The following is a 21515-nucleotide window of genomic DNA, read 5'->3' on the forward strand; positions in this document are numbered from 1 at the left end:
CCCTTTTTATCAGCCTCTGCTGCACAGATCTACCACATATTCTCAAGGCAGAAGCTACTTTGAGCCTCAAATTGGTTTTGGAAATGTAATGAAGATTCGTCAAACGACGCCAAAGTAATGGGCAAATCAACATCAGCTTTTTGATAGGAATCAGGTCCCAACTACATATGTATATCAATCAAACAATAATGGAGAAGAGCATGTTCTCAATTGGCTAAAATTAAATTAGACCACAATTTGACACTTAGCCAACAAAAATAGGAGTTAGTATTTATTGTAGTCCACTGAGTATGAAAATGTTTAAGCTATCAGATATAGGTACATGTTTGACCTGTGGCTTTCCAAGGGCATGTCTGGACACTTACTATGGAGTTCTACTAAAGTGACACATTTCTGGGGGAATATTTATGACACAGTAATGTGGTAGCCTGGGAAACATTTTGTACTTTCACAGTTGCTAGGGCTTATTGCGGACCTTTTCCAATACATTTGAATTATTATTACATTAAAAGGATGGTATTCTAGAGCACTGGTAGTAGTTAATAACATTATCTTTGGGGAATGGAAATCAAATGTATAGCTAAACTTTGAAGGATGGATTCATGAAATTAGATTATATGGTTATGAGAATGTTATGTTATCCAATGTTATTCAATTGTTTGTTTATTAAGAAACCAAGTGAGTGTTTGATGCACCAAGTGAAGAATAATGGCTTTTCTCTGTAAGAACAGTATTGTAAGTGCTGTTGTGTACCTTTTTCCTTTTCCTTCTTTGTATTTATAAAAGCCTACATGGTGGCATATGTAGGCTTGGTATGAGTAATGAAATAAGTTATCATACTTTTTAATGCTGCATCTTTTTCCCTTTATATATATATGTGTGTGTGTGTGTGTGTGTGTGTGTGTGTGTGCGTGTGTGTGTGTGTGTGTGCGTGTGTGTGTGCGTGTGTGCGTGTGTGTGTGTGCGTTTTTTATATAATTGTATGGCACACTGTTGGTGTTATGTTTCATTATACTTTAAAAAAATATAGTTTGCAAAAAAGAAAATGTAAACAGTCAATGTACTAAATCTAACGCTTTAAAGCATGCTGTCATTCCTCTCTGTTTTTTGCATTCTCACTGTCTTTTTGTCCCGGGATTCATTTCTCCAATGTCCCCCTTTATGCATAATATACAGTGTGTAATTTGCCCGAAAATCTAAAACCCTATGTAAGCCAAAACACACAGAACCACCCAGACGAACTTCTAAAATATATAATGAAATTGAGACCTCACTGGAGGCAGGAAGGTGCTACAATGCGATTCAATTCATTTCCATCTTGGTACTGTGCCACGTGACATTTGAAAGGTATACATTTTGTGGAAATAGCAAGAAAGGAAACTTCAATAATCTTTTGATTGCTTCCTGCGAAGAATCTCTGCTGAGAAATGCAAGAAGAAAATGCTGATCAATCTAGCATTCATAACCATAAGGGGAACTTCACCTCTAGCTGCCTGCAATACGTTTGACTTCTGGCCTTGCATGCAAAAAGTAAAATGGCCTCTGGACTTATTCAAGATGGAGGATGACCTTTGAACTCCAATGTAATAAGAATAATAATCTCTTTCTGAGCTCTTCTTTTAGATTAAAGAAAATGACCTCCACACCCATCTTCAATAAGGGCAATGATTTTGAACTTCTCTGCCACGTGTTATTGTTTTCAAATCCTTTTGTCAAAAAAGTTGTTAGCATCTTAGGGGCCGATTCTGATGCGGTTAGGAAGGCCTGCTAACGGCATTTGCTCTGCATGAATCGGATCAGGAACGTGTCTTTCCGACCGGATTGGAAAGATTTCCGACAGACCGATTACGATGCGAGTAAGGTATTAGGAATATCCTCACCCGAACCCGACGGCATTCGGAATAACGGAGCCGGACTGAGCAGACTCGTACTTCTCTATAGACCGCGTTTCTGAACGACCGAATACCATGCTTGATTCGGATCGCCTTTCCGAATCGTGCCATCCGACTTGAACAGCAGTCAGAATCAGACTTTGGGGGCCCATAGCGGGCCCCCCTTCACCCAGAGCCTTCCCAATCGGGCCCCCCTTACCAGCCATGCACAGTGTGGCAGGCACCACGGGGTGGCCACCACAGGGTGCCCGATTTTTCCTAGCCACCCCTTTGTTCAATGAGAGCCTAGTCATTTGATCGGAACATAGGCGTCCATTGAAGTCAATGGGAGTCCGACTGAATCGTTTCTGGAAGCATCTGGATGCACTGTAATCAGTCGGTCGGACTCTCCCTATCCGAGTTGGTCGGAAACCATTCCCAAACTGATTCGGTTGGAATGATTTCTGAACCGCATCGGAATCGGGCCCTTAGTCTGATTAACAGACCATCATCTTCTGACAACATGGCCTTTCATGGAGAAGGACCTGCCTTCGCTACCTGGAGATGAGCCCAGTGAGAAAAGAAGCGTGGTTGTGTAGAATCAGCGTGCTCTACAACAGACCTCATTTTTCTACAAAGGTATAAGATGATAAGATAATAAAGATAATTAACAAAATAGATTGATTGGTCAGCCTTTGCATTAAATTTCCTGTAGTTTACAGCAGATAATTTGACCTTTTAAAGTTAGCATTTTAAGCATAGGAGCAGGAGGACAATGCCATGCTAATTCTTTAGAATATCCCACAAGATGCATTTAAATCCATTGATATTAAATACAACTCATTTACGTAATCATTTGTAACTTTTTTAATCTGTTACGAAGCCAACCAGCCACGAACACCACTTTTCAAAAAGAGAAGGCATGTGCTGATGGTTATATCAGGTTCGTTCTAAACTTCTGATATGTAATAAAAGTAGCTCCATTTCAGTATTCATTATTGTCATGGCAGGCAAGGCTTGTATTGACAAAGTCTCTATGCTGTGTAGTCATTGCAGTTACTAGTCTGTTTTGTGGTTAGTGCTACTTTATGTGCTGTTTAAGAGACATCACAAGTCTCTCTTCTCCTATTTGCTCTTTCTAGGAATTCCCAAAAACAAGGTCATGGTGCCTTCCTTTAGTTTACTAAAGAAGTCTTTATTTTTGTAACAGAATTGGTGTAAAGTTTGTTTCCGCAATGTAGTGTTAAGGGAAGAGTTTCACAGACTCTGGTTTAGATCATACAGACCAGTGAGTTGCAGGGACTGGCTGCATGCATGAACATTGAAATCATGAGAGAGTGACCAAACTACTGAGAGGCTTATTTACAAGCCACTTGCTCCCACGGTACGTCACTTTTCCCCATATTAAAAGGTAACTAAGTCCCTGAATGTGCAACATGTGCCCGATTATGAGTGTCACAGCTTGCTTGTTATTCCTCATCCTGAGGTGCACAGAAAGTGCGCTATTTGCTCTCAAAATTTGCTGCATTTTCAACTACAGCAAAATGTAGGAGCACCTCCGTCCCATGAATGCCACATTATTATACAGTTTTTGGCTCAAATAATAGTTTTCTTCGAAAACACAATTTCTGACTTGTACTCTTGAACACTGAGTACAAGAATATCGTGGAACACTAATATTTGGCACAAATACTGAACAGGAAATGCACAGAGAGAAGTTTAGATTTACTATTCTTAAGACCACATCTATGTACCTTGACAATACATATGTCAAGTTACCTATATGCGGCATTAGCAATCGAAAATCTTTACATAGCTACCTTTCGATATTTTGTCCACAATATCAGCGTCCTATGATATCCTGGACTCGATATTCAAGAACCACATGACCATTGTCGGGGCCCGATCTCTTGCTGGTGACAGGTTCTTTTCTCCCTATGTCTCTGTTTTTTCCTAGCATACTGGGGAGGATAGGCTGAAAGCTTTAAGTTATCATCAAGGAGCATTGCAGTTTGACTTATTGTGATGTAATTTTCCCTTCTAAGGAATATTTTAGTGTTAGTCGCCTCCTCACTTCCTAGAAGATACATCAGGAATTACCTTTAAACTTCGTGGCAATCTCTTAAATGCATACAAGGGTTTTTTCTCTGTTATGTTTAGCTGCAGCCAGTGCACGAAAGTGTAAATAAAACCTCAAATAACATTTATATATAGAATTTGTACCAGAAGACAAAAACATTCAACCATAAGCTCAAATTTCGCTCACCAAATGCTCAGCAAAAATTACATTTCACCATCAATTTGTATAAACACAGTCGGCTTCCGAACCTATCAAGATTCGGAAGTGGCTGTCCCAAGTGCAGCAGGTGCAGTGAAACCAGGATGAGAGAAGCCCACTGCACCTGAATAGTGGCTATCTTTTGCCACTCAACCAAAGTGGCAGGGGACCCATTTTTGAATGCCTCTCTTAGACATAGCTGTTTTGTCAGGTTTGTGTTGTCTGGAGAAAAGAAATACAAGTACATATGTATATTTATAAATACGGATTTTTTGGACAGCCCTCTACCAGCATTGGTCTATTCTGCTGTCATTCACACTTTGCCTCTGCTCATTACAGTGCACGTCTCAAGGCAGGTACAATACCTGGAGGCTTACAAATTCGGAACATCCCTGACATTTTCATCGATGAACCTGTGTACAAAAAAGGTTATAGCTGCATTGAGACAAAGTGCAGCAGGGATTTGATGGTTCTCACGGTGGAGACAGCACATAGGATTTCTCAACAGCAATAGTATGAAATAGCATTGCTTGAAACAGAGATTAAAAACAATCAATCAATTACAGATGCAAAAAAACTATTGGAGAAAGTTGAGAAGGAAATTTTAGAGTTTAAAGACTACACGGTTAACCATAAAGGGAACAAATTTGAAAAAGACAAAAATAATTTTTCCCGTAACAATGTCTATCCCTTTTTACAACCGGGTTTCTATACGCGAGGGGAATCCTGGAGGTTCCTTCCCAAATACTAGGGCAGATCTAAAAATAAGTTCCTTACTTTTTCTGATACATCTTCATCATCATCTGGAGGAGAAACAGATACTAACAAAGGATGCCCTAATACATACAGAAGAGGCAATAACCCTCAACAGCAAAATCCACTTCCTGTTTTAGGAAGAGGCCAACAAAGGCAAACAGGATGCAACCGATAGAACAATCAACCATGGGAGATGACCACACAGGGACAGTACTACAAGAACTAAGACTATCTCCTATTTTCAATCTATCAGGACGTATGCTAACTCAAGCAGAAACAACGATATTGGAGAAAGGCCTGACATTTGTTCCTTCAAGACCGACGGACTTTATTAAAATGAAAACAGAAGCAATAGAGTTTTGTCGCAAAATCCACCTCAAAACATTTTTCACAGAAGATCTGCCTCCAAATAACCTTGAGATAACAGGACTCCGGGAAAAATCTATATTTTGCCCTCCATCCAACAAAATCCCCAAAGTGTTAACTTTTGAAAAAACAGTACTCTCTGCAATTTCCAACATGGAGGAAAATAGGAAGTATGTGAAATACAATATATCAAAGGATCAAAAAGAAGCTATCTCCTGTTTGAAAAATGACTCATCTATAGTTATCAAACAGGCGGATAAAGGGGGATCTGTGGTCATTTGGGACACCCGTAGGTACACAGAAGAAGTGATGAGACAACTGGGTGACACGGAATGCTATAAAAAAAATTGCCAAAAATCCAACATTGGAACTCCAAGGTCAACTATCTGAAATCTTAAAAACAGGCTTTGAGCAAGGATTTTGGGGTCAGACTCAGAAGGAATATGAATTATGCAAAACATACATCTGAGGATTCCGGTTTTTTATATCCTCCTCAAAGTTCACAAAAATGTGACTAGTCCACCAGGGAGGCCTATAGTATCAGGCTGTGACTCCCTAATTGAACCTATTTCTAAATACATAGACCACTTCTTGAAGCCCTTCTTAAATGAGGTTCTGGATCACCTTCAAGATACAACAGCTTTCATCAACAGGTTGACATGCATTAAGTTTGAAAAGAATAAAGATATCAAGCGCTAGGAGGCCTCCGGGTAGCTACGCGCTATATAAATATAATTTCATTCATTCATTCATTCATCATGATAACTCTAGATGTAGTATCATTGTATACTCAGATCCCTCAGGATGACGGTGTGGATGTACTAACTCATTTTCTGGAAACAAGAACCAAACCGGTTAGGGTACCAACACATTTTATCATCCAATTGGCTAAGTTTGTACCACAGAAAAACTTTTTCAGTTTTGGAAGCAACTTCTTTTTTCAGATAAAGGGAGTCACTATGGGTTGTCCATTTGCCCAGGAGTTAGCCGTTTTGTTTATGGCTATGTACGAATAAAAATGTATGTACGACAACAATCCTTTTCCAGATTACATTTAAAATTGGATGTGTTACATAGACATCTTCATGGTTTGGACTGGTTCCCAAGAACAACTGAATGATTTTTTCAAGTGGCTTAATGCCAGGACAGAAGATATAAAGTTCAGTCTCAATTCTTCAAAACATCATATGACTTTCTTAGATGTCGAAGTATATCCTTCAGATGGAAACTTAGTGACAACTCTTTTTCGAAAGCCAACGGATAGAAACATGGCCCTCCATTATACAAGTATTCATCCTACGAGCCTGAAACAAAACTTGCCCTTCTGACAATTTTTAAGAATCCGCCGCAATTATTCTTTCAAAGATGAATATTTCTTGCATGCTAATAATTTGCTAAACAGGCTTATTGACCGTGGCTATCCAAAGAGACTCTTAAAAAAAATGCTATGAAGAGAGCATGGTGGACACCACACGATTCACTTCTTGATAAAAAGGAAAGACCACAGATGGACAGACTAGTTTGTGTCCAAATTCTAATCAATTGAAGAGAATCATCGACCAAAACTGGCATTTGGTTAAAAATGTAGATTAAACTCTGATGCATGTTCCTCTTTTTGTGTTTAAAAAGGACAAAAGCATTGCCAACCATGTGGTCCGTGCAGAGTTACCTAAGCCCCCCAAACCAAACCTCAGGGACTAGGTCGGGTTGCACCTGTAAGTGGACATCATAAATGCGGGGCATGCTCCTGCGGTGAACAAACAATTGAAGGATCATTATTTTCACATGGAGGAATACATTGGAAGCACGAGACGTTCACTAATTGTAAGTCTAAGGGCGTTGTTTATGGAATTGTCTGCCCATGTCCGAAACTCTACGTGGTAAAAACCAGGCAGGAAATTCACCAGAGAATCTCACAACATAAAATCAAGAAAAATGTTGAAACAGCCCTGTTGGTAAACCATTGGAAATCAAAAGGGCATGTGGAAAAAGATCTTAAATGGACAGTGATTTCTAAACTTGAAGTTGATCCAAGGGGTGGCAATCTCGATCTGAGATTAACTCAACGTGAGGCTATGCTTATTGTTAAATTCAATACTACGGTGACCGGGCTGAATGAACTGTGAACTATATAAACTTTAAAAGACTTTTCCAAATTGTACGTCGCATTTAGATTAGCAGTCAGTCCCTATTTCCACCGCCTTGGTATCTGTTCGATAGGACTGTATCACACACTGGAGTCTTTCCATTTCTGGCCCTAATTCACCCAAATATAGGCCGTTTCAGACTACAACTCCCAGAATCCTGATTACTTCCTCCCATAATGCTTAGGGGTGGGAAAGGAAGTTTAAGTAATTGACACACGGTGTGATTAAGACAAACTGTAGGCGACTACTGAAGACGGAAGAAGGACTGAACTCGGCGCTGAGCAACAAACCGCCAAGTACGAGATATACAAAAGTGATGCGACTTCAGAGATGCCTGTTTTACTGTAGTGCTGCCAGGAGCGTTTCGCGTTAAAATCAAAATCATCAACATGAGTCAATTTCTCATAGACACAGCAAGTGGCGCTTAATCCTATCGAGACACCACAAACGTATCCAGATTTTAGCGGGCGATTTCAATATATTAGAATGGCAACAGACGTATTGTTTTCTTTCTGTCTCCCCATAGAGATGGCGGGATTTATTCACCGCAACTGGTGTACAGAGGAGAACTAATGCCAACTGCTGACTCAAAGATAGAGTAACCTCCCTGTCCTAGACTGAAAGGTATGTTATATTACAGCGTAGATAACACCGCAGCGTTCGGCAGAAGCCGGTAGAGACCTAATGGACATCTCAATTCTCAAAAGAAATCACACCCGGGAGGAGTTGGACGTATAAGTTTCCACGGTCGTGCCATCTGATTACTCTACATAACAACGGATAGCATACCGAAAAGTGTATGCCCTTGACACCCCACTCATTGTAAGAACATTCAGACAATGACAAACGATAGCAATAAGTTTTGTGTCTAGGAAGTTTTTGTAAATACCTGTGTTTTTTTTAAAAATCCAGTTTTATGGCCTACAGATAGATTCGCCCGTTAGGAGACTCAGAGAACAGTAGGCTCTGCTATGATAGATTAAGGTAAGCTGAGAGAACACTGGGGTTTCTCTATATGATTTGTTAAAATAGCTTAATTTGGAAAGAAAGAGATTTTCTCTCGTTTTTTTCATATATTCTGTTCCTGAAAAGAACCCTTGTAACGATTGCGTTCGAAACGCGTCGACCTAGCATTTTTGTGCCAAACAAACGTGTTATAATAATTTTGGCTTTTATGCACTGTAAATATTTCTTGTCACTGTATAATTTTATGATTTATATTGTTCCATTGTGCACTAAAAAGACTGTGGTAGAATTTCTATTGTTGTTTGGTTGTGTCGTTCCCCTCCTGATTTTCCCTAAATAGAAAAGTAAGGTGGTGCAATCAGATGGGGCCCGGTGTGTATGTTTGAAGTATAGTATGGGTTATAAATGAGTTTGAATGGGATGGTTGAGGTGGCAAAAGTAATTGAAGCGTGAGTATGGTGTCATTTTAGTTGTGTTTGAATGCATAGGTTTTTTTTAACATTATTGTTTATTTTGATTGAAATATATAAAGTTTTTCATCCATTGAAAGAAAACTGAAAAAAGATTTGCAAAAATAAAATTGAGAACTAAAAATATGACTATCGGGTATCATAGATTTAGTTCTATGGCCCCCTTAAGCAATTTTTGAAGTGTTTATCAGTATTGGCATTGTTGTTTGGTTTGTTTCATTACAGTCCACAGCAAAGGCAGTGGGCCAGTCCACTTCAGCCAGTCTCTCTTCTCTCTGTGTGATGGCATTTTGCCATGTGCACATCCACCAAAGAGTAGTCCACTTCAGTGTTAGGACTGGTAGGCCAATCTCTTGTTTTATGCTTTCATTTCATGTCTTTTAAATTTATTTTATGATGCATAATGTTTTACTTTTTTTTGCCGCCAGGTACAGTACTGTTACATAGAAGAATTTTACTTTATGTTATTTTTAAACTTTCAATGCCTATTTGATATGTTACGAGGGAAAGCTATGGGAGTTCGATTTACTCATGGGATAAAGTATAAATGGGGATCTCACGATAAAAAGCATTGCAAAGATACAGACTTTAACGCAGATATCCTCCCTTACAAAAAAAAAACTAGTATGGTATCAGAATATTGTACCCAAAATATCGTCCGACAAAAACATTGCGTAATATAGCCTTAGAGCCCAACCTAGCTGGCTCTACTGGCTATTAAATGCCCGCTCCAGCTTTAAAGGCCTGCGCTGAAGGCGAGGGCCTTTAACAAGGGAGCAGGCCTTTAATGGCCAGTAGAGCCTGCTGGGAGAGCTTTATGGCTATTAGAACATTCCACCCCAGAGGGTAGAATGCTCAAATTACTAAAAACAAAGGCCCCTCAGAGCCTGAGGGGGTTTAAACCCCCTCAGGCTCCGAGCGGGCTTTGTTTACAGCAGCAGCTGAGAACCAAAACAACATTGGAATGTTGTTCTGTGGGCTTCTACAGGCCCGTAGAAGCCCATAGCAATCCACTGTATTCAAAGGAGTGCTCCACATGCCAATGTTCTAATAAAAAGTCTAAACACTATGGTGCAATATTTTTGTAAAACAATATTTTAGACACCATTTTTCTGGCAGAAAATATCTTTGCTAACCACATACAACCGCTTACAAACTTCTTGTTGGGATTACACTTACTATGTGAAGAAAAAAATGTGGGACCTTATTTAGGACACATGGATACTCACAAGTGCTAAGCCACTGTGGATAGAACACACCAAGACACAATTTAAGTAAAGTTAAAACAAAGGACTGATCGGGAAATGTGTGAGAGAAGTCAAAAGATAAATGATGCAGGTACAATTTAATTCACACATATAGGGATTAACTCTGTGGACACAGTTTAACCAGGCAGATTTACACGCAATATTCCCTTTTCCATGGGAATTAGCACTCACATTACCACCTGCTATGAACAGGTGGTAAATGTGAGCAGCTGGGCTGGTGCGGGGCAAGCTGTGAGCGAGAGGTGTAAAGAAGATGGAAAAGGGAAGGAAAGGCTGTTGTTTTGTGGGGGGATATTACATGCCCACACTGTACCTTGGATTGGGGTCAGGTGGAGGTATGGAAATGGGGCTGAAATGCATTGCACTCATACTTGCACAACTTGACTTATTGTATTTTGTGGCTGGTAAAATTACATATGTTATTTCCACTCTTGGTAAATCTGGGGGCGGGAACAACAGACTGCTCATGATTTTCCGCTCCTCAACTTATATTCAGGGCCTTCTTCTAAAATCAAACTTGGTGTGATCTGCTTCCCCAGGATCTTTCTAGATGCAATTAAGTCGGTCTTGCCACTAATACATTCCTTTGCTTTTTAAGGCATCTTGTATTCCTGTACTTCATTCTACCCCCTGTTTTAGGGTGGTTTCATCACATTTCACAGTTTTTTCAAATTGACAGCTAGACATTTAACTTGAATCCATGTAAACGTATTTAGTGTTGGTGCTTGAAGATTTTGTCTAGAATTGATGCATCTGTATTGCAAATTGTTGTACCTCAAAATAAATATATATATATATATATATATATTACCTACTGGCGGTCGCCAGTAGGTAGTTATAGTTAGGACCCTGTTTCCATAGGAAAACCGCAACATTCTATTTTGAATAACTTTGGCGCCGGTCGACGAATCCTCGCGAAATTTTCAAAATAGGTGGGGCGCTGCGCTCCGCTCCTACCCTGAAAGTCTCGGGGGGATTCGTCAAGCGGGGGCTGAGATAAAAGGGGGGTCCCAAAACGCGTTTTTCCCATGCATTTTTCCATAGGACCTTTAGACACAGCTACAGCCCGAACGGCTGAACAGAGTTCCTTGAAATTTGGCAGAGAGGTAGTCTACAGGTCAAGGAAGTGCCTTTTGTAGGTTTGGTGTAAATCTGTTCAGTAGATTCTGAGAAAATAGCCTTTAAATCAATATATATATCTGAGCCAGCTTACGGTGCGCTTACGGTGCGCTTACCGTACGCGTACGGTGACGTGCGCGAGCGCGATTCTGATTGGCTGTTCGATCTAAGTAAACATTCGAATCGGTCGAAACCAGGAAGCGGCGTCCGCCATTTTCTCTCTCGCACTCTGAGGGGGGCAGCATAAACAAAGTCAAAAAACATCTAAAGGGGTAGTATATTTAGTTCTTAACCACCCAGCATCGATATAGGTGTCCCCCAACAACCCCCAAGGCCACAAAAACAATTTCAATTTTTTTCGAAAAATTGCCGATTACGCTTACCGTACGCGTACGGTTAAAATTATTAAATAAAAAAAAATTATCCACACTTTCCCCACCCCGTGTGCAAATGGTGCCCACAGGGCACCATTTGTGCATGGCATATATATTAATCAAGGAAACTAAAAATGAATACCTTTCACAACGAAGCACATAATATGTCCCCCATGTGCGCACGGTGCGCGAAGCGCATCGTGCATACATGGCCCATCCCGCGTAACGTGGGCACGCGGTGCACGCAGCGCACCGCGTGACCACCGTGCGTGCACGGCACTAACTGCGTAAAGTATGCGCACGGTGCGCTTCGTGCACCGCGTGCTCACAATGCGCGCACGGTGCGCGAAGCGCACAGTGCGCGCACGGAACGAACTGCGTTAACTGGGCGCGCACGCCACGAATGGCGTAAAGTAACCTAGCATTTAAAAAACCGTACAAATTCACTGAAAAAACCATAGGTTTCACACACGTTATAGTTAGGAATTAGCATTTAAAAAACCTTGCAAATTTACTGAAAAAACCATAGGTTTCACACAAGTTATAGTTAGCTGTACATTTCACTCGTAAAAAACCAATGAAATTCCCCCGTTATAGTTAGTGCAGGCAACTATAACTCACGCGACCGCAATCCTCTGCTGATGACATATGTGTCTTTATGAAAAAAAATATATTTGTAATATATGTATAGCTAAAATTTAATGGAAGAAGACATGGGCAAATAAGTGTCTAAATACAGTATTAGCATCAGCAGAGGATTGCGGTCGCGTGAGTTATAGTTGCCTGCACTAACTATAACGGGGGAATTTCATTGGTTTTTTACGAGTGAAATGTACAGCTAACTATAACTTGTGTGAAACCTATGGTTTTTTCAGTGAATATATATATATATATATATCCAACACTGATTCCATCGAGGCCGCCGAACACTTGGCGGTGCAACCAGGTAGGCAGGGGGTGGATTCTGCTCTGTTACACAACAACTTCAATTGGAATAGGTGCACTCACAAGGTGTTTTCAAAGGCTTTTTTTTCCCGCATATGCATTTCAGCGTTCGCCTTCCTCAGTGCGGTGAAAAGCCGTCCAATCACTGACACAGCGAACAGATTTTTAAAATGATGTATGGCCTGATTGGTTCTTCTGCCGGACATGGGAGGACTGCCACTCCCCCTGGAGTTCGTGATGCTGCGCCAGTGCATTTAATACTCGTAATAACATGTTTTTTTGGTTTAATACCCATTTCAGACCAATGTCAAAATATTTTCAAAAATGCCCCAGCGCATCTCTGTTGGAGTCCTACCACTCTTGCTGTGCCTGCAACACCTTTCGCCTGCCGCCGGATGTCTGCTTTGGCGTACTGTGGTTGTCCGTCGTATGGCTGGGCACTCCTGGCTTTGGATAAGCCACGACCTTCAGTGGTCGACAGGGCCTTGCGGCGGCGGTTCAGGCATCCCAAATTAAATCCAACACTGATTCCACCGAGGCCGCCGAACACTTGGCGGGTGTAACCATGTAGGCAGGGGGTGGGACCTGCTCCATTACACAACAACTTCAATTAGAATAGGTGCACTCACAAGGTGTTTTCAAAGGCTTTTATTTTCCAAATACGTGTTTCAGCGTCAGCCTTCCACAGTGCGGTGAAAAGCCGTACAAACACTGACACAGCGAACAGATTTTTAAAATGATGTATGGCCTGATTGGTTCTTCTGCCAGCTAATGGGAGGACCGCCACTCCCCCTGGAGTTCGTGATGCTGCGCCGGTGCATTTAATACTCGTAATAAAATGCTTTTTTGGTTTAATAACCATTTCAGAACAATGTCAAAATATTTTGAAAGATGCCACAGCGCATATATATAAAAATTCCATGTGAACAACAGTGACATTGAACTGTTTTACTTTTATGTCTCCTAAAATGGTATTACACAGTATAAGACTCTTGACGGTTGTCCAACCATTTTGTGATCCTATTTTTAATGGCACAGCAGCCAAGCTTCTCCCAGACACTAAGAACCTCTAATAAATATGTCTTCATTGCTATGACGCACGAGGAATATCATCATAGGCTTGATATCTCCCTTTTGGAATCAAAGTTACATTTTCCTGATCTGTGTGTAGGCCAGATGTAAATTAAATGAGTGTATATGTGATTTGCTAACAAATCTGCAATATCAGCATCTCCTTGACTTGGATAATGCACAGTTGGCTACAATCCTATTAACACAGAGGATTTTGGTCTAGGCCGTGACGAGAAGTCATTTATGGTCAGAAGTTAACGAACTCTAGATGTATAAAAGTAGCTTTTTGTCTTTGGTAGATACAGTTATAATGCATACTGCAAACACAATTTTCTCTAGATGCCAATAAAAGTTGTCACTACTGACCTTGAAATTGTAAAGATTTTACTTTTCTCAAAAGACTAAAACTCTAACCTGCGACCATCAAGTCACACACATCTCTGTGTCTGAGGAGTGTCCATATTTCATCAGTTCATATAGAATCTAGAAGTACAGGTGCAGATGTCCCAGAAAGGTAAAGTTTTGAGATTATGTAGAAACCTTGGCAGTAAAGGACTCCTGGTAACACTGGTAATTCATTGAGCAACTAGTATGTGATCAAACAGTACTTATTTTACACTCGTGTCATCAAAAGGTTTGTACAAACACTCCTGGCATGCCTAGGATGAGAATCAACCTTTCTAATCATCTACATTGTGGCGGCAAGAAAGTGTGTGCCTGCGGGGGAAGATTGTGAGAAGGTGGAACTAAGTGTGCCACACAGGTTGTGGTATGGCTACATGGACCATCTCCCTTCAGGTCATCAGGGACAGTGTTTTCAGGACAGGACTTTGGTATGAGAACTAAGGAATTCTAGTCTTGCTCGCTTCCTTTAAACTAACTAGACTAACATATATTCAAAACCAACAATTTGTAGATAAAAAATGCAGGGCTGAGGACAGTGTCTGTGTTGACCAGGAGTGAGGTGGTCATCCTTTGAAAGTATGTATGCCCTCAAAGTAGATCATTGCAGGCAGTCCAATGCATTAGAGGGTGGTCCTTAGCTTCCAAGATTTTCCATTTCCATGCACTCTTAACGTGGAGGAAAGCACATGCATCCGTTTTGATCCGGGTTGTTCTAGACACAATGGAGTGCATGTGTTGCAACATTTATAACATGGCTTCAACTATTCGGACAGCCATTTACCATATTTTCCAATCCAAATCAAGCTGCTATCTGTATCATAGGTGTGTCATGTTGACAGTCACAGAATATACAATCATAGAGCAAGTCTCAAAATTCATGGACTGGCTTGAGTAGGGTTACACTAGTAGGAACACTGTATCAGTGATCTACTTCTACAGGTGCAAATTGACAAAGTGTAGGTAGCAGAATCATCCAATGGACAGATGTTACTTACAGCCTTTAGGCATGGTCACACTCACCTAGCTTACACCTCTGGATAAAAGCCTGCATGTGATTGGTGGTATGGTCCTGGACTGCCAATCATGAAGACTCTTTGCTGGTTCCTGTTGAGAGAAGAAAGACATGTAAATTAGAGTCCGTTTCTCTACATGCAAAGATAAGGCATATTACAATCACACATTAACACGCTACGACTGAACATGTTTCTGGCTGTGGTGTATGTTTCGCCAAGTTACTGCTTTGTGTTACTTAGCATCAAGGGGGCGTTCCATGGGTGGTACATGAGCATGCCCATTCAACCACCCACATTTTTTACTCAAACTCGTTCTACTGACAATAATAGACAGGGTTTCGTATCAAAAATAAATACCACATTAAAGCAGGTATTTGAAGAAGAAATGTTTTAATTTCTCCTTTCTTTTCCGACTTTGCATGTGTGCTTGACAGTACAGCACGCATACACAGTAGGAAAAGTCTTAAAAGTTGGCTAGAAATAGTATTTTGTACTGAAAGGAAACCTTCCCAGCACAACACCTATGCTGGACTCACACACACACCCTTGCGTTATGGGCAAAGGTGTGTGTGGCGTTCTGCAGTGAAATTATGTGCTGCACTAGGAAGAGGGAAGGTGAGTGTAATATCACTATAGATATGGCACTCTCCTGCTCTCTCCTGTCAAGCAACATAGCACAGTATTTTTGACTGCTGTGCTGCACTGGGTGACACTTTGGTAAATGTGGTCCAAAATGTATGGGTGAAAATATTGGGAAGTAGTGCTCCCGCATCACTCACCAAATTGGCTAGTAATTCCTAGTACCAGTGACACAGAAGGCATATAAACAGACTATCATCGAGATCTAATAAGTCCAATCACATAACTTCCATTTTGAGCGAACTCCGTTGGCTCCGGCTTCAGTTAAATTTCACCTAAAAAATATTAAAAAATTCAAAAAATATTAGCTTGATAAACAAACATTGGCAAAGCCAATAGGTCTCACCTATGCAAGAGATACTGGCTTTGCCAATATGTTTTAGGCAAGTTCTACCCCAATATGGCTACTGTTCAGCATGGCTAAATGTTAGCGTGGTGCAGGAGACTAGAAGGGGGTGTTGGAAAGTGGAGTAGAGTGGATTGTTATGGAGTTGCTAGAGTGGCATGGAGAGGTGCAGAGTAGAGTTGATTGGCGTGGAACGGGGTGATGGCGAGCGTCGTGGAGTGGTGTAAAGTGTTGTGGAGTGGCGTTGAGTAAGTAGAGACTTGTGGAGTGGAAGGGCATAGAGTGGAGCAGAGCTGAGTGGAGTTGAGTGTTGTAGAGTGGCATGGCATAAAGTGTCGTAGAGGGGTGCAGAGCAGAGTGGAGTGACACAGAGGTTGTAGCAGAGAGTGGAGTAGAGCTGTCTAGAGTGTAGTAGATTGCTGAAGAGTGTAGTGGCTTAGAGTGCAGTAGTATAGGAAAGTGGAATGGCATATAGTGGGGTAGAGTGTTGCAGAGTTAAGTGACAGAGTAGAGTGAAGTGGCTTATAGTAAAGTGGCATAGAGTGGAATAGTGAAGTGGAGTAGTGTATCATAGAATAGAGTGGAGTAAAGTGGCATGGAGTGGTATAGAGGGAGTTGTGTGGAGCATCATGGAGTGGAGTAGTCTTGCAGAGTGGAGCAGAGTGATTTAGAGTGGAGTGTCAGAGGGTGGAGTATAGTGTTAGAGTGTAGTAGAGTTTAATGGAGTAAGGGTGGAGTATAGTGTTAGAGAGTAGTAGAGTTTAATGGAGTACAGCGTCATAGAGTAGCATATCGTAGTGTCATAGAGTGGATTAGAGTGGCCTCGATTGACGTGGCGTAAAGTACAGTGGTGCTGAGTAGATTGGGGTAGAGTGCACTGGTTATGAGTAAAGTGGTGTAGAGTGTATTGGTTTAGAATACAGTGACATAGAGCAGAGTGGCATAGAGTGCAGTGACATAGAGTGGTGCAAGTAGTTTGCCGTGCAGGGGCGTAGAGTAGATTTCTTTAGAGTAAAGTAAACTGACATAGAGTGGAGTGGTGCAGGGTAGAATGAAGACAGGTAGAGTTGAGTGGAGTAACGTGCAGTGACATACAGTACAGTGGTATAGAGTGCGTTGGAGTGGAGTGAAGCAGAGCAGAAGAGATTAGAGTGGAATGTAGTGGTGTAGAGTGTAGTGGCACAGAGTGCAGTTGAGTGGCATAGACTTCAGTGGATCAGAGTAGAGTGCTGTGGCATGAAGTAGAGTGGTGCAGAGTAGGGTGCATTGGGGCAGAGTAGAGTGTCAGAGTGCAGTGGGCCAGATTATGGCAATACTGAGTAGAATAGAGTGGCGTAGAGTGCGGTAAAATATAGAGCAATAGTGTAAAGTGGCTTAGTGTGTAGTGGTGTGGAATGCAGTATTGCAGAGTAGAGTGGCTTTGAGTTAAGTCGCTGAAAGTGCAGTTTTGCAAAGTAAAGTGTCATAGAGTGCAGTGGTGTGGAGTGCAGTGGCGCAAAGTAAAGTGGCACTGAGTAGATTAACGCAGAGTAAAATAGAGTGGTGTAGAGTGCTGTGATGGTGTAAAAGTGGGGCAGCATGAAGTAGCATAGAGCATTGCAGAGTAGAGTATAGTGGCATAGAGTGCAGAGGTTCAAAGTGCTTGGCAAACAGCAGTGGCATGCAGTGCATTGGTTTTGAGTAAAATGACGTTGAGTGCAATGACATAGATTGCAGTGGTTTAGATTAGAGTGGTATAGAGCGGAGTGGCGAAGAGTAGAGTGGTGAAGAGTAGAGTGGCATAGAATGGAGTAGCAGATAGTGCAGTGTAGCAGAATGGAGTGCCGTGGCATAGATTAGATTGTTTCAGAGTGAAGTGGCATATAGTGGAGTTGTGCAGGGTAGAGCGGAGTGGCATAGAGTGGTGGTGTAGAGCACAGTGGCCTAGAGTAGAGTGGTGCAGTGTAGAGTAGGATGGTGTAGAGTGCAGTGGCACAGAGTGGAGTAAAATGGACAAGAATGTAGTGGATTGGAGTATATTGTTTCAGAGTAGACTGAAGTGGCGTAGAGTGGTGCAAGGTAGACTGAAGGGGGGCAGGGTAGAGTGGAGTTGCATAGGCTAGTAGTGTAGAGTGTATAGGCGCAGAGTGCAACAGAGTGCAGTGTTGCAGAGTAGAGTGGCATAGAGTGGAGTAGCATGGAGCTGAGAGGTGTAGAGTGGAGTGGTGCATAGTAGAGTGGGGTGAAGTGTGCTGACATAGAGTAGAGTGGTGCAGAGTATAGTAGAAAGGCGTAGAGTGAAGTGGCATAGAATGAGGTCATAGAGTGCAGTGATGCACAGTAGATTAGAGTGGCAAAGAGTGTAGTGGTGTAGAGTGTACTGGCGTAGAGTGCATTGGCGTGAAGTAGAGTACTGAATTGTAGAGTAGTGTAGAGTAGAATGCAGAGGCACAGAGTAGAATGGAGCAGAGTTCAGTGGCACAGAGTTCATTGGTGTAGAGTTCAACGACATAGAGTGCAATGTGTAGTGTGCATTGTCATTGAGTGGTGGAGAGTAAAGTGACGTAAAGTGCAATGGTGTAGAGTGGTGTGAGTACAGAGTTGCAGAATAGAGTATCGAATGTTAGTCTGCATAGCCCTGAATCCATCAAATTCTGCTTTCTTTCATCCACCACTAAACAGCTCCTGCCCCATTATCCCACTCTTCCAGGTTCTTTTTCACGCCTGTATGATTTCTTTGTCGCTGTTTTTCCGTCTTTTCCTCTCTCATTTTTCTCCAATTTGTGTTTTTCTCTCGCTAGATCTGGTCAAAGTCTGATGAGGAAAAATAAGTCCTGGACCCACAAAATGCCAGTGGGCCCTATCTGCAAACCTCGGCTCAAATTGTTTTTACTTGGAGGTTTAGTACTTCCTGCTCTGTATTTATAGATTAAAACGAAAAATTGCAAACGCTAGAATCAATAAAAACTCATATTCTATAGGCTTGTCACTCCTTACTTCAGATTACTGCTTATTCCTCCTCTCTCCTGCCTCCTCTGCATCCTCTGCAGTTTGCCTGCAACTTCCACTAAGACCTTACTTTCTGCTCTCCTCCCTGTTTCTTTTTAATCTCTTTCTCCATCCCTTCTTACATCTGTCTTAGTCCACTGCTTAATTTTCCTCTGCTTCTCACAAACCAACTCTTCTCCCATTTCTACCCTCCCTGCTTCTTTATCTCTATCCCATCACTCCCTCTCTGCATTTTCTCACTCTGACACCTACACCTCATGTGCCTAAGAGACTTCAAGTTGCCTCGTTTCTGGTGTAAGGAACTCATCCGTGTTTGGTTTTACTTTGTATAGTGGTACTTGTTGGAATTCTTTATTTGCTTGTTTGGTCAACTACCAATTTTAGCAGGTTCTTGCTCTTACACACATAAGACTATATTTTGTTTTTATACCTTTTTTAACCTTAATGAGCCATTCATTACAGAAACAAAAATAATCTATTATTCACCAAACCTAGACTTTCCTGTTATAAACAACATTAAAAAAATACAATCATCTGAAAACCACCAACACTAAAATCAGGTTTCCCTGTTCTCCACTACCTCACTTCGATACCTTCTATAAAGATCTAAATAAAGAGTAATCACTTAATGTAGGCTTTTCAAAGACAGTAAAAGTTTGACCTTCCTGCAACCTCACCTAATTAGAAATGCTTCTTTACAATTTACAAACAATATTCTATTTGGCATAGGCATTTATGAACCTGAAAGCAGCTATCAACAGTCAATTAAAATTTTAATTTGAACTGCTGCCAACTTTGTCTCTGATGGCTCCAGGTGCTCCAAGTGTATGCACGTGGGATTAGTTTGTTCCAGGTCCCATCATTTGGCAACTTTGAATAACCTGTGAATTTCATTTTCTAAAAAATGTTTTCCTAGGCTACGTCTTCTAATATTTTGCAAGGCAGCACATGCATGTAATAGATGGGAAACACAAATAAAACGGTAATGGTTCACTATTACCGCACGCCGTACAGTTCCCACAGTAGCAAAGTGTTCACTCCTAGGCAGTAGTGGCTGACAGGCAATGAGGGTGGAGGGGCAGGGGGGGAAGAGGGGGTAGCAGGGTACCTAATAAAAAAAAATTACTATTTACCTCTTCCGCTGAACGTCTCCTCGCTTCTCCGGAGTCCGGGAACCAGGAAGCACCCAGGCTCCCCATAGCTATTAAATTGTCATTGGTCTGAGTGCCGTGGATCGGCGCTCAGATGGGGACTGGGGGACTGGGCATGTTCCCCATCAGGCTGGGTAATGCAGCCTGGTGGGGAACATGCTAAGTGCGTATGACTAGCCAGTCCCAGTTGGCCGGACAAGCGGTCATGTGCACTTAGTGTGCACAAACCACTCCTCCCCCTGTGACTCCAGCCCCGCCCCACCCTTACCCAACCCCGAACCTGCAAGAAATAAAGGGATAATAACTACATTAGTATCATTTTATTTTTCCTGCTCAAAGAGCAGTGGGTGACGCTCCTCCGCCTTAGAGGAGGAGACGCCCCTGCTCCTAAGACCAACGGTTTAAAAAGCCGTTCACTTTTTTAGACAAACTGAAAAATGCAGGAAGAGCCTCAAACAAAACCCCACAGATGCAAAACAAGGAGAGTTTGCAGGCGGGGGGAAACAAGACAAAACAGACACACATGCAGGGGTTAGGACAAGACAACAAACAAAGAGAAAGCAATAACTTGCATAAACACTTGTAGTTATCTCTACTAATGATGTCAACTTGATTTTTAATTTATCTGATTATACCCCAAATTAAGTTGAAATCAATGTACTAAATAGGGGTTTTCGCCCTATCGACTATTGTGAATTCTCTGATATTCCTATTGAACTCTTTATGTTCATAAGAACTCTTAAACTCAAAAGCATTTTTGCCTTGAATCCACAGAAGGCTTATGATGTCAATAAAAGTGTGGGTTATCAGATACGACAATTTCAGATGTCAAAGATATTTATTGTGTTCTATCTCTTGACAATCATTTCAACCTCAATATGAAAGACTCCTTGAGTGACTTAGAAATACAACCAGATTTAGGCTTTGATAGGTAAACTTAGACATAATCTAAGTTTATCCCATATACTATACAGTTTGATGGGATTGACCTTTTCATGAAAACGGTAATGGGAGATCTTTACGATTTGGAAGATAGAACTAGGTCTTCTGAAGTTTATAAGGCCCAAACTAGTAACCTCACTAAAGAAGAGAATATTGCGTTACAAGGTTCAAAAACGAATAAATCATTAATTATTCGTGAGGCTGACAAAGGGAGAAATGTTGTTGTTATGAACCATACCAAATATCATCTGGAGGTGATGCAGCAACTTAATAATAAAACTGCTATAAGATGCTAGAACGTAATCCTACTTTAATGTTCAAGATTAAAATCAACAATCAACTGGCACATTAGCAGGAGATATGCTTACTGACAGATATGGAATTTAAATAGTTGAGAGTT

At 41.3% G+C, this 21515-nt stretch overlaps 1 protein-coding gene across 3 annotated transcripts in view; it reads right to left on the reverse strand.

Annotated features, from left to right (window-relative positions):
* Positions 1 to 21515, reverse strand: part of LRFN1 (leucine rich repeat and fibronectin type III domain containing 1) — a 708919-nt gene that overhangs the window by 304509 nt on the left and 382895 nt on the right. For all 3 annotated transcript variants that reach the window (XM_085624962.1, XM_085624961.1, XM_085624960.1), the window contains exon 3: positions 15057 to 15140. The gene's annotated coding sequence lies outside the window, so the exon portion shown is untranslated. The remainder of the gene's footprint in view (positions 1 to 15056; positions 15141 to 21515) is intronic.

The sequence above is a fragment of the Triturus cristatus genome, chromosome 9 (genome assembly GCF_964204655.1).
Source record: "Triturus cristatus chromosome 9, aTriCri1.1, whole genome shotgun sequence".
Taxonomy (NCBI): domain Eukaryota; kingdom Metazoa; phylum Chordata; class Amphibia; order Caudata; family Salamandridae; genus Triturus; species Triturus cristatus.